Raw genomic sequence first — 25,242 nt, 5'->3', positions numbered from 1 at the left:
ACAGCTGGGGACTCCCACCCATTGTCTTTGTAGGCAGCCTATATTTAAACCACAAAACAGAACATGTTTTAGCCCAACCAAAAACACGCTCACACATATACTTTACAATGTCCCTGAAGTGTACACTTAATTCTCCCAGAACCAGGCCCAAGTGATTCTTAGTGTCTAAATGTTTACTTCTAACTTTTTTCAGCCTGGAAACTTTTAATCTCATTACTGTCTTTCACAATAAGGGTTTCTCCTTGAATATTGTTCCTCTAGCATAGGCAACCTCGTTTTAACTCCTGAATGAAAGCAAATGACCGCGGATGCTGGAATCAGAAACCAAAAGAGAAAATGCTGGAAAACCTCAGCAGGCCGGGCAGCATCTGTAAGGAGAGAAAAGAGCTGACATTTCAAGTCCAGACAACCCTTTGTCAAAGCTTTGCTTTGAAACGTCAACTCTTTTCTCTTCCTACAGATGCTGCCAGACCTGCTGAGATTTTCCAGCATTTTCTTTTTTGGTTTCTTTTTAACACCTCATGACTTTGGTCTTTTCAATCGGGGCAGAAGCTCCGAGCTACATTCCTGCATGGTGAACCATAGAAACTTCCTGCCTGTAGCTGCTGTCCCTCTCCCAGATTCTGGAATATTGCCCTTGACCATGAGTTCTTAGGGATAGCTTAGACTGTCCTCCTCTCAAAGACCATCTCCATGGCAATGTGTATCACAAGGGCATTGTATCAAAATGGATATGATGATTAGCTATCCTTTCGAGCCAAACTCATCTTCAACAGTTTAAAGCATAACTCTTACAACCTGACATTCCCAATACATATAAGAGACTTTGGAAACTCACAGTCTGTGCATTGTTAGAGCACATGAGAGAAGCTTATCATTTCCCCTTGACATCCAACGGCATTACCATTTCCCCTTGACATTACCATTGGCATTACCATTATTGAATCCCCTTCTATCAACATTGACTAGAAACTGAATGGGCTAGTCGTTTAAATACTGTGGCTACAAGAGCAGATCCACAGTTGGGAATTCTGCAGCAAGTAACAGAGCTCCTGACTCCGTAAAGTCTGTCAACCATCTTCAAGGCTCAACTAAGGAGCCTGATGGAATATCTTCCATTTGTCTGGATGAGTGCAGCTCCAACAATATGAAAGAAGCCGGGCATCATCCAGGGTAAAGCAGCTCACTTACTTAGCACAAGAACAGAAAACGCTGGAAAATCTCAGCAGGTCTGACAGCATCTATAGAGAGAGAATAGAGATAACGTTTCGGGTCACGATGACCCGCGATCAGAGCTGAAGACATAATTTGTACTGTGAGGAGTTGGGAGGAGTGGGGGGCTGTAATTGATAGGAATGGCTCAGACAAAAGGACAAATGGAATGTAAATGGTTATGACAAAAGCTGAGAAAGGTGCTAAGAGCGTCCATTGAGAGATCGGAATGTGTGAATGGCCGAACAAAAGTGCAGAGTGTAGGAATGCAGCTTGGCCCTAATGAAGTACGGGAGAGCGGAAGCAAGATGAAAAGTGAGAGTTTAGAAGTGGAAAAATAAAAATAAGAATATAAAGTAATAAATCTGGTGAGTGGCCAGCTTAGTGGGGGGGTGGGGTGGCGAGCTCTTGGTGTAATGCTTGGAGAGCAAACATGTCGGAAGAAAGTGGGGCTGCCACTGAGGATTGTCTCCCCTCTTCTTCCCCGCCCTTTTAAACTCTTTTCAACAAAAGCAGCCTACCCACTGCCACCTGACTGCCCACATCAATTATATTATGACATGGGCAGCATATTATCAGGGCCATTTGGCTTGTTAACCAGTTCAATTGATCCTTGATTATTTATCTAAATATGGTGGGTAGGCTGCCAATTTTGGCACCCACCCATTTACCATTTTATGATGGGAACTGGGGGATGGGTGGAAAGGTGCTGGGGTGGGCACCTGGCCTATTTTACGCGCCCTCCCACTGAAATCATGCCTGCTGGGGGGCATACCTAAGTGTTCAAGCATTCTCGTAATACTGACTCTTGTTGGCAAAAGCTTTGTACAACACTATCTAGACTTGGGATTTCTCATGTTACTATGTTTAGTAGGAGGAAATAACTGATCAGCTGGAGCAACAACAAAAATAGAAAATTTTTAAATATATCAGATGTGAAATGGAAGAGAGGTCAGGTCAAAAATCCTGGAGGAGGCTCGTTAACTTCACATTGAAATTAGATGATTTAACTACCACCTTAAAGAGGCCAATTTGTGGTTTCTAATCTATTAGATAATCCCTTTAATCCCTAAACCCTTTTAATTTTGTTTTCCTTTTCACTTAGTGCATTGAATTGATGTCACTGCTTTCCATTCAAACTATAAGGTCTGTTCAGGACTGTTATTTGCTTGACTATTGATACCTGGCTTAGTCATGAAAATTGATCATGAACTTTCAAGCTGCTTTATTTGACATAATAAATTTCCTGAATTTTTCCAAGCTCTTAACTTCCACCAAGTCTCTGCACTGGCCCTGCCTTCAGTCTTTAGAGCTGGACAGGTGCTTAGTCTCCACTTACATATTCAAGGACAAGGTTACCTGCTCCCCTGGTACTCAAATATTCCTTTAAGCTTTTCTTTATTCTTTATTGATCCTGATAATGTTCACTGAGTCACCAAGGATTTGACTTTAAAAACATATTGAACGATAAACCAGAGTAATTGTCAACATCTAGGCTGGTGTTGAGGTCTCCCTTCTTCAAGCTTCTAAACACTAAACCTCACTTCTGGATTTGAGCTCAATGACTCTTAGCCATTAGTACTACTTATGGAAAAAATGTGGGCAGAAATCCAAGGGAACTGCATCCCAGTTCAGTATCCCACTCTAAAATGCAACCAAGATCAATAGTTTCTGATTGTGGTTCTTGGAGGTGAATGTTTTACTAAAAACAGAATGAGTCAACAATGCCAAAAGTCTGTTGGACCTGGTCCCAGCAGTTAGAGCAAAATCACATTTGCTATTGCTGTCCAGCAATGCCTGCCCTACAGTTTGCAGGGTGAGTGGAATGGCATCTCATTTGTATGAGATTGATTGTTGATCTGGTCTGTTGGCCTCCCCCTTCGAGAATAGTTCCAATGGGTCTCGTAAATCAGTTTAGTTTTATTTATTAATGTCACTAGTAGGCTTACATTAACACTGCAATGAAGTTACTGTGAAAAATCCCCTCGTCGCCACACTTCGGCGCTTGTTCGGGTACACTGAGGGAGAATTTAACATGGTCCGTGTACCTAACCAGCACGTTTTTTTGGACTGTGGTAGGAAACTTGAGCACCCAGAGAAAACTCACACAGACTTGGGGAGAACATGCGAACTCCACACAGACAGTGAACCAAGCCAGGAATCAAACCTGGGTCCCTGGCCCTGTGAGGCAGCAGTGTTAACCACTGTGCCAAGACATCCTAATCAGCTGAATAGATTTGACAAGAGTAAGTTCATCTTTGGCTTAGAGAAGGTCTATGGCCAAATTGTCCATGACCCCCACTACAATTCTGTCTTGGATGAGTTTGGATTTCTACTCATTATATGCATATGGTAAAAAACTTGGATGAAGGAATTGAAAGGCTCACAGACTGCAGGATTCTCCTGTTAAATTTGGCACATTCCAGGATCTCAAGTTGAAAAAAAGGTCAAAAGATTTTAAAACATCATCAAATTTTACAGACGATTCATTTATGGCTTGCCAGGCAATGATAGCATCTGTGATTGAACCAATGGAATAAAGTAGTGTGCCAACTTGTTCTACCTCTGACTTTTTATTTAATTCTGAAGTAGTCCTATACCTCAGGAATCTTTTCTTCCAATAACTCCAATTGTGAGATTGGTTAGAGCCATAGAGAAGGCACATTTGAGCTTAAGTTCTGCCTTTTTTTTACTGCTCGGCTCTCATGTCTCTGAATTTTTCGGGATGAGTTTTCTCAGCTTGTTGCTTTTTGAGTGAGATTGTTTCAGAGCAGGATAATTGCTGCTGTCCTTTCCTTCATCGTTCTTTGTTCTTTTAAAGAGGATGAGAATTTTTATCCCTCACTGACTTGATTTGGTTTGATTTGATTTATTATTGTCACATGTATTAGTATATAGTGAAAAGTATACAAACAAAGCATGCTGTTCATAGAGAAGAGAAGAAGAGAGTGCAGAATGGAGTGTTACAGTCATAGCTAGGGTGTAGTGAAAGATCAACTTAATGCAAGGTAGGTCCATTCATAAATCTGATGCCAGCAGGAAAGAAGCTGTTCTTGAGTCAGTTGATATGTGACCTCAGACTTTTCTATCTTTTTCCTATTGGAGGAAGTGGAAGAGAGTATGTCTACGGTGCATGGGGTCCTGAATTATGCAGGCTGCTTTTAAAGTTTATTTATAAAGATTTATCAAGTTATAAAGTTTATTTATTATTCACAAATAGGCTTATATTCACACTGTAATGAAGTTACTGTGAAAATCCCCTAGCCGCCATACTCTAGCACTTGTCGGGTATACTGAGAGAGAATTTAACATGGCCAATGCACCTAACCTGCACATCTTTGACTGGGGGAGGAAACCCACTCAGACACAGGGAAATGTGCAAACTCCACACAGACATGACCCAAGCCAGGAATCATACCCAGGTCCCTGGCACTGTGAGGAAGTAGTGCTAACCACCATGCCACCCAAGGCTTTTCCGAGACAGCAGGAAGTGTAGACAGAGTTAATGGATGGGAGAGAGGTTTGCATGATGGGCTGGGCTACATTCACGACCCTTTGTAGTTTCTTGCGGTCTTGGACAGAGCAGGAGCCATACCAACTTGTGACACAACCAGAAAGAATGCTTTCTATGGTAAAACTTGATGAGAGTTGTAGCTGACATGCCGAATTTCCTTAGTCTTCTGAGAAAGTGGAGGTGTTGGTGGGCTTTCTTAACTATAGTGTCAGCATGGGGGGATCAGGACATGTCATTGATGATCTGGACACCTAAAAACTTGAAGCTCTCAAGCCTTTTCTATGTTGTCCCCATTGATGTCAACAGGGGCACGTTCTCCACTATGCTTCCTGAAGCTGATGACTAGCTCTTTCATTTTGTTGACATTGAGGGAGAGATTATTGTTGTTGCACCAGATTCTCCATTTCATTCCTGTACTCTGTCACATCATTGTTTGAGACCTGACCCACTATGGTGGTGTCATCAGTAAACTTGAAAATCGAGTTGGAGGGAAATTTGGCCACACAGTAATAGGTGTACACGGAGTATAGTAGGGGTATACTGCCACCATGATCTGGTCTGCTGTTGCTATCCATGACATTACTGCTTGGACACAATGAAGCAGTCTTCTTGAAGTTACAAATAAGTCTTTCTTAACAGTACAGATCTATGTACATATGTACAATAGAGTAGCAACATGTAAGGATCTAGTGTGGGGTCCTCTATACTAGATCCTTACATGCTATCTCTAGCCTGGCCTTAGCTCTAGGTCATGTGCCTTCTTACATCACCATGTGAACGGTACTGTAATCAGTTAAATACCATATCTTTCTACTACAGTGGTCGCCTACATTCTTATTCTCACTATCATGGATTATCACCTGCCCTATGTCATTAGCTCCAGCATTGACAGACGGCCCCCACCCACTTCCCACACCACTGCTGAAAATAAAGGTTGTCCAACGTCAGGAGTTTGGGACATTTCCTTGGTCTAAATTCCTTCCCCGGCTCCCAACTAATCCCCCACCTCCCCTGATTCCAGTATGGCCCAGTCTTGGACCCATTTTGTTGGCAAAGCTGAATTTCATTGTTCCATCCCTTGAGAAGGTGAGGAATTGCAGGGTTTTGCTCAAGTGTTACAGAAATAATCGTGATGTATGCCTAAGTCAGGAATGTGTGTGACTTGGAAGGGATCTCAGAGTGACAGTCTTTACTATAGTGTTGAATTGTTCAATTTTTTAGTGCTTGATTATGTGTGTCTGTTAACTGCTCACAATGTATGTTTAGTTATGCCTGGGCATGGTCACAGAGAGAGAGAGAGAGAAAACTGAGGATAGACTCTGTAAGGACAGAAACTTAGAAGCATAGAAGATAGGAGCAGGAGGAGACTATTTGGCCCTTTGAGCCTGCTCCGCCATTCATTACGATCATGGCTGCTCATCCAACTCAATAGCCTGATCCTGCTTTCTCCCTATAACCTTTGATCTTATTCACCCCAAGTGCTATATCTAGCTGCCTCTTGAATACATTCAATGTTTTGAAAATGAAAACCGACATTTTAAAGCATTGTAAATAAAATTCCTGCACACCAAGAAACTGGTATATCATCTCTGCATATCCCCAAGTCATGAAACACAATATTTCCATGCAGCTGTTGCTTAAGTCCTTCTAGGTGGTGGATGCCTGGGATCTAGTATAAGACTGAAGGCCTCAATGTATGCTCATCTGATTAAGCACAGCATCTTCAATCTTATGCTGAATTTCTTATTTCTTGGGAAAATGATAACTGCTTATGAAGAGAGCACCCCACTTTTCCTCTCAGATGCGGTGGGCCTTTTATGAGATAGGGTCTTTCATATCAAATGGGAAATTCAAACTGAGGTTTGTACTGGCATATTCAAACAATTTTGACAAATCGCCAGAATTACACCAGGAATCCACAGGACAGCAGAAGAAATTTAGTTGCACGATGTTAGACAAAAACATATGCAGTTTTGAAATGAGTAAAATCCCAACAGTAGCACCTTAAAGAACAAAATCACTGCTCTGGGACACCCAGTCGTCATTTTAAAAGAAATTATTCAGGTGCAACATTATGAAACAGAGAATAGTACAGGTGAGTTATGTTCCAAGTAGTCCTAGAACAAGCTTGCTACTTTAATTTTATTCATCAGCTTTCTGGATGGTTTCTAGATTTCCCTGCTGAAGTAGAATATGTACATTCAAATCTTTGGTCCCTAAATCTGTTTCATCTATAAAGTGTTGTTTTGTTCAAATGCTTGTGGTTCAATGACATGCTGTTTATTCTAAATGAGGCAAGGAAGAAGTTCCCCTGACTGAGAAACTGGCTCACTTCCCTCCATGTTTTATCCCTGTGCTTGAATTCCTTCAGGGAGCTGAGCCAGGATAAGCAGTGCTTGTGAGGAAAAGACTAAAACTGACTTATGTCACTTCATAACACTTTAGAACTTGAATCAGAAAAGAAGATACATGCATCGTCCTTGTAGAGTGCAGATTATCCTCACCACTTCTGCAAACCACTCTACCAGAGAGGGAAGTGCTTCCAACAAATTGACTCTGACTCCTTCAGCCACATTTCAGGATTTGATGATATATTCATAATGATGTGTTGAGGTTGTTGGTTCTAAATTCTGGAAATAAGAGTTTCAGTTTAGCTAAGTGTTGCATATTTGTGGTGAATTTAATCAGGATTACCTTGCTAATCTGAAAGATTTTGTTAATGAGTCTGTATGTGTTTACTGATTTTTGTTTAGTAGAGTTGGCATCTTCTTTGGTACGTATTTTTTAATGTATCTTTGTTATTTTACAACTTCAATGTATTGGAATTTGAGGTAGAGAGCAGTTAATGAAAATTCTGATTTGATTTTCAATATGGGTCTTATGGTCTCATAGAGGAATTCTATTTGGATATGTTCACACAGAGCTATTGATCTGACTTTTTCTTATCTTTCTCTGTTATGCATACTCTTCCTCACCTGCCCCCATTGATCAAATGGCATCAGCAAAAGTGAAATTAACTTTCCTTTGATTTCAATCCTGGAATCTGTTCTAAGTTGCACGTTGGATTGTGATTTGGTCAACTTCATGCAGTTCCAGTGTCATAACCGGAACTGTGCACTGTCTTCCTTTCCCGTTTCCCATGTGATGGCAATTAAAATTCTAAGTGCCAGAGGCATGCATACAAAACATATGTGATTCAGCAGCAGGGAAAGCTTTTCATAGGTGAAACTGGCTGACAATGGACAATGCAGCATATACAAATGGGCTATAACAGGATGGGCTATGATAGAAACAGAGAAATGCTGGAAAATCTCAGCAGGTCAGACCCAGGATAAATGTAAAATACTGAGGATGCTGGAATCCAAATCAAAAACAGAGAAATGCTGGAAAATCTCAGCAGGTCAGACCTGACCAGCATTTCTCTGTTTTTGATTCGGATTCCAGCATCCTCAGTATTTTACATTTATCCTGGGCTATACAGGGTCGACTGTAACAGAGTAGCCTGGTCAAACAAAAGTGGTGCATTGTGCCACAACCTTCCTGCACAGCTTTATATCAACAGTATTGTAAAACGTGAGAGCACAAACAGAGTAAGCAAGTGATTTTCAAAACTAAATTTGACTTGTAAATTTTCAACATGACATTGGTTTCTCTTTATTCATATATAAGACTAGCTTTGTTGGGGAGCTTAATATACTGGCATGCCTTGTGACTAGCATTCATTGATGGCTACACGGGAGTTAGGGGCATTTCCTTTCCTACGAAAGAAACAATGTTGTGTGATTTTGTTCACTGTTTATTGAATCGTCATGTTAGTGTCCAGTGTTGGACTCACCACGCTGTGGGACATGGCTGAACTTGCAGTCTCAAATGGTCTTCTTTTCTATTGTCTGAAACCACTCTCAGTGGGGATAATTGGAGTGTTGTGGGTGAACTCAAAGCCCTGTAAGGACTCTGCTAGCCAACAACCTGAGGTTGGCACACATTTGAACAGTACCACACTACTCCTTTGGCACCTCATTTTCTTACCTCAACTGACTGTCCTCAGCCCTTTACCAAACCAGACTCTTTCAAAGTTTATTTATTAGTCACAAGTAAGGCTCACATCAACGTTGCAATGAAGTTACTGTGAAATTTCCCTAGTTGCCACAGTCCAGCGCTTGTTCGAGTCAATGCACCTAACTAGCATGTCTTTCAGACTGTGGGAGGAAACTGCAGCACTCGGAGGAAACCAACGCAGACATGGGGAGGACATGCAAACTCCACACAGACAGTGACCCAAGCCAGGAATCGAACCCGGTCTCTGGCGCTGTGAGGCAGCAGTGCTAACCACTGTGCCATCCCCACCCGCACCCCCCCCGCCCCCCAGTCTTCCATGCCCTGAGCCCACTCCACACACAACAAACTCATCCTTGCCAGTCCTAAGCCTCCATGCAATATTCCAATCTCCTATTTCCCTTCCTTGTGCTGTAAAGTTAAGCAAGGAAAACTGCTAACCATACACAACTGCCTAAAGCCAACTGATGCGTGCCACTTTTAAACAATTGGGAACCAGGCGCCAAGAGACTTATGTGTGCTGCTGACTTAATCTGAAAGGTAGGACATAATTTTTTAAAAGTTTTACATTAATTCTTAACTGTGGCATGCAAATGTATTAGAAGTATGAACCCACTCATGGCCATGTAATGCTCAGTAAGAAGTCTCACAACACCAGTTAAAGTCCAACTGGTTTATTTGGTAACAAAAGCCATTTACTTTTGGAGCGCTTGCTGCCCCTTCGTCAGGTGAGTGTGAGTTCTATTCACAAACAGGGAAATAAAGACACAAACTCAATTTACAAAATAATGATTGGAATGCAAGCCTTTGCAGGTAATCAAGTCTTAAAGGCACAGACAATGTTAGTGGAGAGAGCGTTAAGCAAAGATCAAAGAGATGTGCATTGTCTCCTGATGGGACAGTTAGTGAGATTTTGCAAGCCAAGGCAAGTCGTGGGGATTACAGATAGTGTGACATGGGCCCAAGATCCCAATTGAGGCCTTCACACATGAAGACGGCCTCAATCGGGATCTTGGGTTCATGTCACACTATCTGTAACCTCCACAACTTGCCTGGGCTTGCAAAATCTCACTAACTGTCCTGTCTGGAGACAATGCACATCTCTTTAACCTGTGCTTAACGCTTTCTCCACTAACGTTGTCTGTACCTTTAAGACTTGATTACCTGCAAAGACTCGCATTCCGATCATTATTTTGGAAATTGAGTTTGTGTCTTTATTTCCTTGTTTGTGAACAGAACTCCCATTTACCTGATAAAGAGCAGCACTCCGAAAGCTAGTGGCTTTTGTTACCAAATAAACCTGTTGGACCTTAACTTGGTGTTGTGAGACTTGTTACTGTGTTTATCCCAGTCCAACGCCGGCATCTCCACATCATGTAACAGTTGACATGCTGCAAACACAACACTAACTTTATCTCTGCATTTCAATCTGCTGTTGGCAAATCAAAATTTTGCATCCTGCCTAATTAAGTTGCCCTGGAAGACATTTTCCCATCCTGCCTATCACGGGAATTGTAGCAAGCAGGATGGAAAATTCAGCAGACCATGTAAAGGTTGACCTTGGGCAGGAATTTCTTGTTTTGGGGATGTGCAAGATTGAAAAATCCTGCTGACTATGTTTCCTATTCTTGTGGACTCTATAAAATCCCTGCTGAGTTTAAAATAGTGACCCTAAAGTTACAAGTTCAACTGTGACTTTTACCTTTAGCCGGATAAGCAGAAGTACTGACAGAAAATCATTCTCTCCATGATTACTTTAGAGACAATGCCAACTTGCATTCGAGAATAGCAACTTTTTTTTATTCATTCATAGAGTGTGCAGTGTGACTGGCAAAGCCCACATTTGCTGCCCTTACCAAATTTCTTGGAAGAAAGTGGTGATGAGTGAACTTTTATAATACAACTGAATGACTTTTTAGGCCATTTCAGAAGGATGTTCAGAGTTAACAACATTGCTGGGGCTCTGGAATTACAATTAAAACTTTAAGATAAACTATTTAGTTTGCATTTTACATTTCACTGCCAGGCCAGGTAGCGGATTCCCTTTCCTAAAGGGAAAGTCTTCATCGGGCTGAATGGCCTTCTGCTGTAGTGAATCTAAGGCTTGTGAGCCAGATAGGTTTTTACAACAATCCAATAGTTTCATGATCACCATTACTCATACTAGTTTTATTATTCCAGTTTTATTTAACTAATTAAATTTAAATTTCCCAATTGCTATAGTTTGAACTCATGGTGCAGAAGGAGGCCATTCAACCCATTGAGTCTGCGCCAATTCTCCAACAGAACATTTTACCCAGGCCATATTCCTGTAACCCCACATATTTACCTACACATCTTGGAACACCAGGGGGCAATTTAGCATGGCCAATCAACCTAACTCGTAGATGTTTGGAATGTGTGAGGAAACCTGAGCACTCAGAGGAAATCCATGCAGAGATGGGGACAATGTGCTAACTCCACACAGACAGTCACCCAAAGCTGGAATTGAACCCAGGTCCCTGGTGCCGTGAGGCATTAGTGATAACCACTGTGCCACCATGCCACAATCTATGGGTTACTACAGATCTAAAATATAATTATTATTTAAGTTTTAGATATTGATCCAAAACATTCTGTGGAAGATTCCATCTAGACAATAATAGTGATGGCATCCTTTCCAAAGAGTTTCCCCACAGCACCCTCAGTTTGCTCTGCTATTGAAGACATCTGGATACCTTCCTATGGGGAAAAGTTGATTCTGCCCTTTAATTTTCTCTCCTACCAGGCAAATGGATTCCAATGGATTGAAATAGGGCTCTATGTTCAAATGCAACAAGCTCTGAAAAATATCCAGGCTTGGGCTAACAAGTGGCAAGTAACATTCACACCACACAAATGCCAGGCAATGACCATCACCAATAAGAGACACTCTAACCACTGCCCCTTGACATTCAGTGGTGTAACCATCACTGAATCCTCCACTATCAACATAAGAACATAAGAAATAGGAGCAGGAGTAGGCCATCTAGCCCCTCGAGCCTGCCCCGCCATTCAATAAGGTCATGGCTGATCTGTCGTGGCTCAGTTCCACATTCCCACCCTCTCCCCATAACCCTTAATCCCCTTGCCTATCAAAAACCTATCAACCCGCGTCTTAAAAATATTGAGCGAGGCAGCCTCCACCACTTCAACGGGCAGAGAATTCCAGAGATTCACCACCCTTTGAGTGAAGAAGTTCCTCCTCAACTCCGTTCTAAACTGCCCCCCCTTTATCCTGAGGCTGTGCCCTCTAGTCCTACTGTCCTTTCTGAGAGGGAAGAGCCTCTCCACCTCTATCTTATCCATCCCATTCAACATCTTATACGTCTCAATGAGATCTCCCCTCATTCTTCTAAACTCTAACGAGTACAAGCCTAGTTTATTCAGCCTCTCCTCATAGTTCAACCCCCTCAACTCCGGAATCAGCCTAGTAAACCTCCTCTGCACTCCCTCCAAGGCCAAAATATCCTTGCGTAAGTGCGGCGACCAAAACTGCACACAGTACTCCAGCTGCGGCCTCACCAGTGCCCTATACAGCTGCAGCAAGACCTCCCTACTTTTATATTCAATCCCCCTCGCTATGAAGGCCAGCATCCCATTCACCTTCCTGACCACCTGCTGCACCTGCAGGCTGGGTTTTTGCGACTCATGCACATCCCTGGGGTTATCATTGACCAGAAACTGAACTGGACGCATCACTTAAACACAGTGGCTACAAGAGTAGGTCAGAAGCTGGGAATACTGTGGTGAGTAATTCACCTCCTGACTCCCCAGAGCTTATCCACCATCTACAAGGCATGAGTCAGGAATGTGATGGAATACCCCTCACTTGCCTGGATAGGTGCAGTTCAAACAACACTCCAGAAGCTTGACATCAACCTGACAAAGCAGCCCACTTAATTGGCACCACATCTACAAACATTCAATCCCTCTATCAGTAGCAGCAGTGTGTACTATCTACAAGATGCACTGCAACAATTCACCAAAGATCCTTAGACAGCACCTTCCAAATCCATGACAACTTCCATTTAGAAGGATAAAGGTAGCAGATAACCGGGAACACCACCACCTGCAAGTTCTCTTCCAAGCCACTCACCATCCTGCCTTGGAAATATATCACTGTTCCTTCGCAATCGCTGGGTCAAACTTTTCGGATTTCCTCCCTGACAGCATTGTGGATCAACCCATAGCACATGGACTGCAGCAATTCAAGAAGGCAGCTCACTATCACCTTCTCAAGGGCAACTAGGGATAGGCAATAAATGCTGGCCAGCCAGTGATGTCCCTGTCCCATGAATGAATTAAAGAAATTATGCCTATTTCAATATGAAAAGGATGTTGATTTTGCATGTTTAAATGAACTCCCTTTACAAACTAAATTATATTTCAAATTAAATGACTTAGTTTCCCTTGTACTGCATAAAGTGAAAAAGGATAAACTTCAGATTCAAGGAAATACTTTGGGACCAAATGAGCCTTGATCTACTGGAGACAATTTTCATTGCGTTCTCAGTGTCAGTGGAGCAACGGCAGGGTGAAAATCACTCTAAAGATAATGATCGATTTACCACGTGGAAACATTTTCTGATCTTTGGATGCATTTCAATTCAGGCAATCTGAATTTTGCCTGAAATCACTGGGGACCAAATAATAGGTTAAAAGTCATATGTCATTTTTCAGATCAAGGTACTAGTTTTAAATGAATCAGCTCATCTGCCACTGCTTCTCTGGCTCACTCTTAAATGATAGGAAGTACAGGGAAGCAACCATTGGCTGTGTTAGTTAGAGGCACAATCAGTTGTAGTCAGGGAAGCTGTAAGTGAGTCTCATAATGACTTTTTCTTCATTAGTTTTGGAACTTACGTTCAGATTTGGCTCAGCGGTAGCCCTCTAAGTCAGAAGGTCATGAGTTCAAGTCCCACTTCAGGGATTTGAGCACATAATCTTGGCTGACACTTCAGTGCTATCCTGAGGGAGTTTTGTACTGTCGGTGGGGTGGGGTGAGGGGAGGGGGGCTGCTATCTTCTCGGATAATATAAATCTGCTCTTTCAGGTGGATGTAAAAGGTTTCAAAGAAGATTAGGGGAGTTTGCTCAGTCTCCTGGATAATATTTATCCCTCAACCAATGAATTATCTGGTTATCATCTCATTGCTGTTTGTGGGACTTTGTGATGTGAATATTGACTGCTGTGTTTCCTACATTATAACTGTGACTTCAATTCAAAAGTCGTTCAATGGATGCAAATACTTTGGGCTATCTTGAGGATGTGACAGGAGCTATATAAATGCATCATCATTGTTTTTTTTTCTTTGACTTTTAATCCTTTAAGATTCCCTGCTGCTGGTTTGCATTTCACTGCCAAATCAATTACCCCATCCCGATGTTTTCAGCCCTCTCCTTAAAATGCCAACAGTTGTTTCTCTGTCAGATTTCATGTGCCCATCACAATCCCAGTTTGTGGTCTGCCTCTAAGAGTTAGCAATGGATCGACATTCAAAATTAAATGAGGCTTGAACATAAAATTTATTAGGCCTCCAGCCATTCTGATAGGGAGAACAGAATGGACACTGGACAGAATAGATACTGCACCTATCGCGCATCTCTCCTCCGTTTTGGTAGGGAATGAATATAATAATCTTTCTATCCCAACTGTGAATGATTAGGATTCAAGAGAAGCGGATTTGTCATCCAAGCTTCTAAATCACATTACTGAACTTTTCAACTTAAAACCTATTTTAGTCTTTGGTGTTATGCTGTTAACTCCCACATCTACATCTATCTTTGCCATAGCTCCATCAGGTTTTCACCCTGCTACTGGTGCACAATACTTTGTCATCCTTCTTCACTTCTTTGAAGCTATTGGTATGGTTAACAATGTCATACTGTTCCAACATTTCCTCTATTGTCCATCTCAGTGGGTCTGGTCACCCTCTATCCCAGTCTTACTAATCCAATTCTGCCGAAGCACCTCAATAAACAATATCTCTTCATGTTCCCTCACTTTGGAATGTCTGGAGTTCTCTCAGACTCAATACCTGGCCCTCTCCTTTTCTTCATCTACATGCTCCTCCTTGGTAATTTACACAAAAACTTTAGCTTCTAGTTGTACACTGACAAAATCCAGCTCTATCCCCCATTATCTGTATCAAACCCTCAGCTGCAATTGTGTTGTCAGGCTACTTAACCAACATTTAACCCTTGATAAGTTGCAATTTAAATATCAGGAAGACCAAAGCGATTATCTTCACTCCCTGCCACACACGCCCCATCCTCTCCAAAGATTTATCTCTTCCCAATTTCTCAGGTTGAAACAAGCTCTTTACAACATTTGGCATCCCATTTGGCTTCAAGCTGAATTTCTAAATTCATATCCTATTCATCACTAAGATCAGTAATTTCAATTTTCATAACAGTACCTGTCTTTCCCCTGTTGCATCTGTTGTGATTCATGATAGAAGTGTGTACATTCACATCAGACACCATTTTGTCCCCAGATGGACCCATCGCTCCCAAAAAATTGATGCTAACAAGCCCAAATTTGTGCTTAGTATATTTTGTCCAATAGGCTGGAATTTTACCCATGGAAAATGGAAATGGGTGAGGGGCGGACAACAGAAAGGTCCATTGACCTTGGGTGGGATTTTATGATTTTGGGATGAACGAGGCTGTAAAATCCCACCCATAGTTTATATCCAGATAACTGCTGCTAATAGATATTAATATCCCTGCATTTTAACAATTGTTAATACACCACTTGTATCTTTATTAATCAATAAATATACATGTAAGCATTTGTCCAATAACAGTCAATTTTGATACCAACGTAATTTTTATTAATCAATAAATATACATGTAAGCATTTGTCCAATAACAGTCAATTTTGATACCAACGTAATTTTTATTTCAGTTATTTTTTCTATTAGGTGATCCAATTATAAATATAGATGTAACAAGTTTTACTATTGGCTTCTATTGCAATCCATTATGTTAGATCTGATATTAATAGTGTCTATAATAAACCATAGCTATGAATCAAAGTATTCTGAAGATACCAACCTTCAGCAACTCTTTGAAATCCTGGATAATGCAAACAAAGACACTCCTTCCTGGAATATACTGATAAATAGTTCAATTTAACTCCATGGAATTGTCTAATCTATCTTTAACTTCCGCAAAAGGTTCCAATCTAGTTTGCAGGGTTTGTTTATTATATGGCTTTTTGCCAGTACTTTCAGACAAGGACTGAAGTTATAAAATACAAATGTTTTTAAATTTAGCTACCTATGGAGTATGAGATTGTTGGCAATGAGCTCTCAGGGTATATATGATTCATTGATAATGATAATGTCATGAATTGTTAGCTTGCGAACATAACAAACTTGCTCAATTGAGTCATTCATTTCAGTGGCAGAAATGCATTATTTTATAATATTTATTTGACAGGAATTTTTAGACCCATGCCATCCTAACCTATCATTTGCAATAAAATTTATCTATCCATTATTTTAGTATATGCTTTAAAACATCAATGAATTTGGCGTAATAATTGTATCAACTATCCTTTGGTCCTTTAAGAGGGGATAAACATTTAGAAGCAGAAGACAAATTATAGGGGGTGCAGGACAATGGGAGTAGCTTTGAACTTCTCTAGCAAAAAGACAGCTCAGACCATAATTGAAAGAAATGGCCTCCTCTTGTGTTATAAACCCTTGTAGTTCTTTGGAAAAGTGGTCAACATCCCTTCATCTGCAAGAAAAGACGATGTATCATCCAAAAGACAGGAAGGAAAATATATATCTTCATCAACCTGGCTACTTAATAATATTATTTATTTATTTAGAAATGGGCAGAGGGTACTCTGATGTGTTTGACTAGCCATGATTCATACGAGAGGAATTTGTAGCCTTTAGAAAACAAGCAGGGACCTTGTTATCATTAAAGATGTACTAATGCTCCCCCATGACAACAGAATATTAAATTCCAAAGAAAAGCACCAACACCCTTGACACTAAGACACAGCTGGCTATTGGAAACAGCGGGTGGGATTTTATGGCCTTCCTTGTCCAGAAACTGTAAAATTCCACCTGAGGTCAATGAACCATTCCATGGTCCGTCTCTCGTCCACTCCGCTTCCTGCAGCGGGTAGGACGTTAAAATTCCAATGAGTATGTCTGCAAGGACCAAAAGAACCCTGACTCATCTAGTAAACATCTCAAGATTCCAGACTTAGGCAAATATTCTTTGTCCAAAACCCAAGAGAGGAAGTGGGAGGTATGTCACATGACCTCTCCCAAGCTGCTTGAGCCTGTAATATTGCCATGTGCAAGTGAATCCTGGCATTCTACATTTTTGCTACCCTACGGGTAGCAGCAGAAAGAACTCTGTCCAGATAAATTGCCTGTCCCTCATCTACACTGTGTGCTACTGGAAACATCGGAACTCCTGATTCAGTGTCTATAAGACTAATTCATCACAGCGTGCCTTCTTCCATCATGAAAGTCCCTGCTTCTGGAAAAATGGATCACCCTGCTAACCTCTGAAGTGATGCACCATTAGACTTTTGATTCTGGGCTCATGTGGAACAATGTCTTGCCCTGTGTCCCTTTCTTTCTCTTATCCCTCTTTTATTGTATGTGTGAAAAAGACATAGGCATTGCAAAATCCTTTCCCATGTTTTATGTGTGTTTAAAATAAACCAAGATTTTATTTTATCTCAGGTTTGCTATGAGATTATTAATAGAGGATTGGATCACTCCAAGCTGGAAGGTTGGGGAAAATACACCACCACTTATGAAGGGGGAAATAAAAGATAAACATACCTTTCTGTTCACAAACAAGTTGTAAGTGGAGAAATCAGGGCTGCTTAAAGTACTTCCCCTTCCGTCTGTAACAAAAATAATTTAGCCTCAGTTGGTGAGTTCAGATGAGATCATCTGCTACACTTTTGTGGCTAAACAAGTCAATTCTGGAAAAGCAAAGTTCTCCCTTGTTGTGATGTGGAATGATCTCTGCTGATGCCTTTTTGGAGGGGTGGCATCTACTTTGGAGGTTTTGAAACTATAGTGGCAAATTCTCACCCACAGCTGATGTTGCCATACTGTTAGGAACTTGGAGAGTTAATGAGGTTAACAGTTGAACTTGAAATGAAAATACAATAACAAGCAAATAATAAGATTAGCAGGTGTCTGGACGAATAATGAGATGTGATTTGTCCAGTAACAAGATTAGCAGGCATCCAGAGAAATTGAGGTGAAAATTGCCATGTCGGGGAAACTGTTTAGAAGTCTGACAACACCAGTTTAAAATCCAACATGCTTATTTGGTAGCAAAAGCCACTAGCTTTCGGAGCACTGCTCCTTCATCAAGTAAGTGGGAGTTCTGTTCCCCAACAGGGCTTATAAAGACACAAACTTAATTTACAAAATAATGGTTGGAATGCAAGTCTTTACAGGTAATCAATTCATGTCACAGTATCTGTAATCCCCATGACTTGCCTGGGCTTGCAAAATCCCACTAGCTGTCCCGGCTGGAGACAATACACATCTCTTTAACCTGTGCTTCACCCTCTCTCCACTCACATTGTCTGTACCTTTAAGACTTGATTACCTGTAAAGACTCACATTCCAACCATTACTTGGTAAATTGAATTTGTATCTTTATATGCCCTGTTTGGGAACAAAATTCCCACTTACCTGATGAAGGAGCAGTGCTCTAAAAGCTAATCACTTTTGCTGCCAAATAAACCTGTTGGACTTTAATCTGGTGTTGTGAGACTTCTTATTGTGTTTACCCCAGTCCAACGCTGACATCCCCACATCAGAAAAACTGTTTCCCAGAGATCGGTGGGGCTATACAAATGATAACTTCTAAAGACAAGGAATTTGAGAAATGTGGACAGTCATAAGAACATAAGAACATAAGAAATAGGAGCAGGAGTAGGCCATCTAGCCCTTCGAGCCTGCCCCGCCATTCAATAAGATCATGGCTGATCTGTCGCTGCTCAGTTCCTCTTTCCGCCCTCTCCCCATAACCCTTAATCCCCTCTCTTATCAAAAACCCATCAACGCGCGTCTTAAAAATATTTAGCGAGGCAGCCTCCACCACTTCAACGGGCAGAGAATTCCAGAGATTCACCACCCTTTGAGTGAAGAAGTTCCTCCTCAACTCCGTTCTAAACTGCCCCCCTTTTATCTTGAGGCTGTGCCCCCTAGTCCTACTGTCTTTTTTGAGCGGGAAGAGTCTCTCCACCTCTATCCTATCCATCCCATTCATCATCTTATACGTCTCAATGAGATCTCCCCTCATTCTTCTAAACTCTAACGAGTACAAGCCTAGTTTATTCAGCCTCTCCTCATAGCTCAACTCCCTCAACTCCGGTATCAGCCTAGTAAACCTCCTCTGCACTCCCTCCAAGGCCAAAATATCTTTGCGCAGGTGCGGCGCCCAAAACTGCACACAGTACTCCAGCTGCGGCCTCACCAATGCCCTATACAGCTGCAGCAAGACCTCCCTACTTTTATATTCAATCCCCCTCGCTATGAAGGCCAGCATCCCATTCGCCTTCCTGACCACCTGCTGCACCTGCAGGCTGGGTTTTTGCGACTCATGCACAAGAACCCCGAGGTCCCTCTGCACCGCCGCCTGCTGCAGTTTTTCGCCCCGTAAGTAATAGTCCTTCCTACCATTCTTCCTACCAAAGTGGACCACCTCACACTTGCCAACATTAAATTCCATTTGCCATTTCCTGGCCCATTCGCCCAGCCTATCTAGATCCTTCTGCAGACTCTCCACACCCTCCGCACAATTTGCCGTTCCCCAGTCAATCCATAGGGTGGAATATTGAAGAGACTGAACAATATAACTGCTGTTATATTGCTATAACATCCTCACTGGGGAACCAGACTAGTTTTCTATCCAGCAGTCTGAGAGAAACCTGTTCTTTCTAACATTTAGAGCCATGGTAGATTGCAGACATTCTCTTCTAAGAGACATATTTCTGTGCCTTCACAGGAAAAGGTGTTTTCATAGACTTGGTCATTTAATCTGTACTTTGTGGTAACTCTGAGCTGGAATTGATTTATAGAGTTACTAAATTCAGTGGTGTTTAGGAAACAATGTTGTTTCAGTGAGTTCTTCTTGTCTTGTGTTTTTCTTCTCCTTTACTATAATAAATACTCTTTATTAATTGTTTACACAATAACTGGGCTGGTTTCTCATTGGCTTACATGCAGTTCCTCACTTATTCCAAACAAATATATACCACTAAGAACCAATGTTTCAAGTCATCCTTCATGACTTTGAAGCATTCTTACAGGTAAAACCAGCCGCATTCTTAACACCTGTTTCACTAACCACCTCAAAGACAGATAATTATTTAATAGTCTCTTTAAGCTGTCAATCAAACAGTGAACTTAGAACCTCCTACTGAGATAGTCATAGCTTTTGAAACTTAGCCAAGCATTCATAATGACAGAATCGTCCTTGTGGAAAAGTCAACAAAGAATTCTATTTAAAACTGCACCAACAGATGTTCCTGTTTTTATTTTCCTAACCTATGCCTGTCAATCAAATCACTCTAGTTGATTCTTTAATCTAATTAAATTAAGGTCTGCAGACTATATTTAAAGTTTAAAGATCACAGAATTTAAAACTTCCGATCATGACGTTATGCAGATCTTAACCACCCTTCAAGAATGTTTACCTCTGAGCCATCAATTTGTGATGCCCACACTGTGGGTTAAGGACTTTGCAACAGTCAAAATGGGATCCATTTCAAACTTTGATCATTTTTAACTGGACCAGCAGATTCATGATTTGAGCCTATGTGAATCCCTTTCTCCTACCAGCAAAAATAGTTTAATTCTTAAATGGGCAGGACTTGCAAATCTGACTCCTGTCTGCCATTTTTAAAGCTTTGCAGGGTCTTCCTGACTCTGTGACATTCGATTCAAAGGCTAGAATTTTACTGCCCTGCCTACCACAGGAATCAGCGCAGGCAGGGGACAGACAATATAAAGGTCCGTTCACTTTGGATAATATTTTACAGTTTTGGGATGAACAAGGCCATAAAATTCTGCCCACAGAAGTCATTCAATGCATCACGTCCATGATGGCTCTCTTTAGCGTAATTCAGTGAGTCCCATTTCCTGCTCTATCCCAGTAGCCATGCAAGTTCTTTGAAGTGCTCATCCCATTTCCTTTTGAAGTTATTGATCATTGTCTCTTTCACCATCCTCATAGGCAACGGGTTCAAGGTCATTATCACTCACTACATTAGAAAGTTCTTTCCTATACCCCTCCCATATCATTTGCCCAAAATTTATATCTGAGAGATAATGTGGTATGCAATTTCCATAGAATCATCAAATCTCATCTTTTCGACCATCATAGTGACAGCAACTCTTTGAAAAAGCTTTCTGCTCCCCTTTTGCAACGTCATAGGTCTATAATATTCTCCCCATCAAGTATTTATCTTATTCCCTTTTGAAAGTTGCTATCAAATGTGCTTCCAAACCCTTGCAGTTGTGCATAATTATTCATGTTTAAGAAAATTTCACATCATATCTCTGGCTGTATTGCCAATTACTATAAACCTGTGTCCTTTGGCTGCTGACCTCTGTATTACTGGAAACTATTTCTCCTTTTTGATCCTATGACGATCCTAATGATTAGAAACACTTCTATTAAATCTTTCCTTAACCTTTCTGAGAAGCACAATCCCCGCCTTCCTAGTTTATCCAGGTAACTGAATTCTCTCATCCCTTCCCATCAAATTTCTCTGCATTCTCCTCAAGACCTGTTGGTTTAATTCTTACTTATATCTCACTTTCAACATTTGCACTTTTAGTACCTAACATGTAGCATAACTTGAATAAATAATGGAAGGTCATGGAACATCATGTATATCACACTTTGGATTCTGAACGGAACTTTTGCTAGTTCTCATCTGATATAATCCATGGATTCCATGATTCCTTACTGAATGTTAAATAGTTTATTTTATTCATTCATGGAACATGGGTATCGCTGGCTGGCCAGCATTTATTGCCGATCCCTAGTCATCCTAGAACTGACTGGCTTGCTAGGACATTTCAGAGGGCAATAGACAGTCAACCACACTGCTGTGGTTCTGGAGTCTCATGTAGGCCAGACCTAGTAAGGGCAGCAGATTTCTTTCCTTAAAGGACATTAGTGAACCACACAGATTTTGCGATAATCGACAATGGTTTCATGTCATTAGTAGATTCTTAACTCAGATATTTTTTATTGAATTCAATTTCCACCATTAGAAATGGTGAAATTCGAACTCAGGTCCCAGAACGTTAGCTGAGTTTCTGGATTAATAGTCTAGCAATAATACCATTCGACCATCCCTTCCCCACAACTCATATTAAATCAAAACAAAATTGTTAGAATATGATGAAGCAAAATTAATGTTGATTTTCTATTAAGAATGAGAAGAAATTGTAAGAAATTTACACCCAAAAGGCCTCGGAGGTAATTGGATTATGTGAAATATGAAAACTAAACTGCTCTGATGGAGGTTGGTATTAAAATAAAAAAGTTTTAAACGTAAAAATTTAAGAAAGAAGTAGCAAATGTTACTGTTAGAATACGTAGTGGCTATACATAGATGTACTTACAACATATTTTTCCTTTAGCCTATGATGTGACAGCTCCTAAGCATTAGTTAAAGACTTTTGACTTGTGTTTGACAAAGTGTCTTAATGCCACAAAGTAATCAGAACATGTCTCATCATAGGAATTCCATCTTGCCTCGGTTCACACACTCCACCCTAAAATATTTACTTGACAGTCTACTTTAGCTTAAGTAAACCTCTGGCTATCAAGGAAACACAGTGTGCCCCAGAACCTGAGCATGTCATATTTTTGGGGAAGATTTACATGAAAACATTGACATAATTTATGTTTTACTGCTGACCCAGAATCGAGAAGCAGCAGGTATGAGTCACCCACTATTTGTCTGTGTGTGGTAAAGGAGAATAAGATGTGATCACAGAATGATTTTCGTTTCCTTGTTGATGTCCCATTTGACCTTATGAAGTGTGTGAAATTAAATCCTTGGTTCAAATTTGCTGTGAGTTAAAAGAGCTTTAACAAGAAGCAGTTACAGGTCAGCAAAAGGGAATGATTCTTCCCCTTTGTTAAACAAAACACAGTTTACAACTAATTCAAGCAGGCAAACTATTTTTGTTGAACCTTTTTTGACATATCATGAACATAAGTTATGTAAGTTGATAATAAGAAGGCTAATGGGGAAAAATAAGTCAGCCTACGAAGACACTGTAACCTTGACTGCAAGGAGGAAAAAGTACTCTTGAAAAGAAAATAAGTCAAATGTGCTGTTATCCATCAGACCCTGGAGTTAAGAGCATTTAGAATGTCCACTTGTAACACAGATCCAGCAATTCCTGGTTTTCCCAACTTTAATTTATCCATATAAAACATATATTGACTGTGTTAATTGCTGTCAATTAGTTGTGGATCATTGATCAATAATTGACTATAAATTGATCTTTCAGTGTGACTGTCATTACCCCGCAATGATATCACAACACTTATTAGTGGCACTTAAAATTAGTTGAGAACAAACTATAATGACATTGTGCACTTTACAGCATTATGCTCTAAAAATATAATCATATCTAAATGATACAAAATTGAGTGAAAGGGGGATCAGTCTCCAATTTTAACTTGCGGAGGGGAGCGACAAGAAGGGAGGGATCACTGGAGGTTAATCTGTCCAACACATGGATTCTCCTTAAGTAGAGTAACTGTTCAGTATGTTATCAATAATGCATTTAGTAAAGTGATTATTTAAAATTGCTCCTGCTGAGCTTATTTTAACTTTAATTGGAACAAATCTGTATAGTAAATTACCTCAGAATGCGCTTTTATTAATCAAATTGTGCATGTAAGATGCACTGAAGATACTAAATCATTCTTTACTGTGACATTAGCTCAAAATATTCATTACATTCAAAAGCTAAGTTGGCTTAAGAAAATTAACTTACTAATTTGAGCAAGGTCTTGTGATCTGCATATTTTATGATTCAAAGAGCACTGAATAGAATTGAATTTTCTTAGCAATGGTTAACTTGAATAATTTAAACAGCAACAGTCACTCCAATGATTCAGAGAATTCTAGTGCTGTAACACCTCATTCATTTGTTTTTTTTTGCTAACCAGCATGCCAACAGATGAAATTTATTTCTCAATTTAAATCATTTCAAATCTCCCTGTGCTACTTCTTTTCGGCTTCTCTGTCTCCCATTTCCGTAGCTTTTTCCTTTAATTATCCGTACATTATTTTCCTTGGCTTTGGTCTTGTTTCCATTATGACGTGTTTGCGTTTCAAACAGTCCCTGTTTCCTACTTATCATCACTGGCTTATTGACATTTCCTATCCCGGCACCCTCTGCCTTCTACGCACTCTCTGTGTGTATTCTCCATTTAGTTAACTGTATCCTCACCTTCACAACTCATTTTTTTTTTCAGAGAAACAAGCCATTTCCTATCTCATTTCCCCTCACAGAAGACATTTTGGACAAGCTCCTGAAAAAAAATCCTAGCATTAATTTGTGCCCAGTCCAAGCACAGAGTTCCAACTGGGCACAGGTCCAGCTGTGTTTCATCAATCCGGCCTTTCTGCCTGCGCTGGAGGAGTAAGGTTGGCTTTGTAAATCATGTTCATTACTCACTTAACATTCCTAGCGGGCCAGGCCAGTGGTGACATAGTTGGTGGTGCTTGTCCCCCGTGGCGACAGCTCTGAGCTTCATGTTTTCAAACATGTTGTGAGAGGCTGCAGTGCTCTGATCTGAAACTCTGAACTTCCCTCAGATTACAAGTGGAAAAAGGCTGCAGCGGCGAAGAGAAGAATGTGCTGCTGACTCAGCGTGCTTTCCGCCAGCAAGGTCACGCTTTTTAGCCTGTTACCTTCATGAAGCTTACTTTCTGCTTTTCAAAGCCCTCCCACCTCCATTTTCCAACAGGTCTAGCTGATCTAAGTGGTGTGATCTCATCTCATTTTGACCACTGTGGATTCCTGTGAGATTTTCTGCTTTGTATCACAAAGGGAAAACAAATATTGTTACATGATGAACATGCTGAACATCCCTTCTCGCAGGAGTGGGTCTTAACCCTTTTGCATTATCATGTGACCAGTGCTCTGAAAGCAAATTATTGTGAAATCATTTATAATCATGTTATTTGCTGTAGCAAACAATATTATGTGAGGAGTTTGACTGTAACTGGAGCCAGCTCATTGCATTTTATTTACTGGCAGTTTGATGAAATAATGAAAGCACAGAGTTCAAGTTCAGTTACAGTAAATGGTCAGCTTAACATGACATTACTACATTCTTGGCAGTGATTCAGAGACTGATTCAATGAGTGTGATTCAAAGAAACTGCAGC

The 25,242-nt window shown here is 40.7% G+C and overlaps 1 long non-coding RNA gene across 1 annotated transcript in view; it reads right to left on the bottom strand.

Moving 5' to 3' along the window:
* Nucleotides 1–25,012, bottom strand: part of LOC145343469 (uncharacterized) — a 95,049-nt gene extending 70,037 nt beyond the window's left edge. The window contains exon 1 of the long non-coding RNA XR_013886711.1: nucleotides 24,528–25,012. This is a non-coding gene — a long non-coding RNA (uncharacterized LOC145343469). The remainder of the gene's footprint in view (nucleotides 1–24,527) is intronic.
* Between the last annotated feature and the right edge of the window lie 230 nt (nucleotides 25,013–25,242).

The sequence above is a fragment of the Carcharhinus amblyrhynchos genome, chromosome 5 (genome assembly GCF_965287045.1).
Source record: "Carcharhinus amblyrhynchos chromosome 5, sCarAmb.v2.hapA, whole genome shotgun sequence".
Classification (NCBI taxonomy): domain Eukaryota; kingdom Metazoa; phylum Chordata; class Chondrichthyes; order Carcharhiniformes; family Carcharhinidae; genus Carcharhinus; species Carcharhinus amblyrhynchos.
This window is presented reverse-complemented; position numbering and strand designations above follow the sequence as displayed.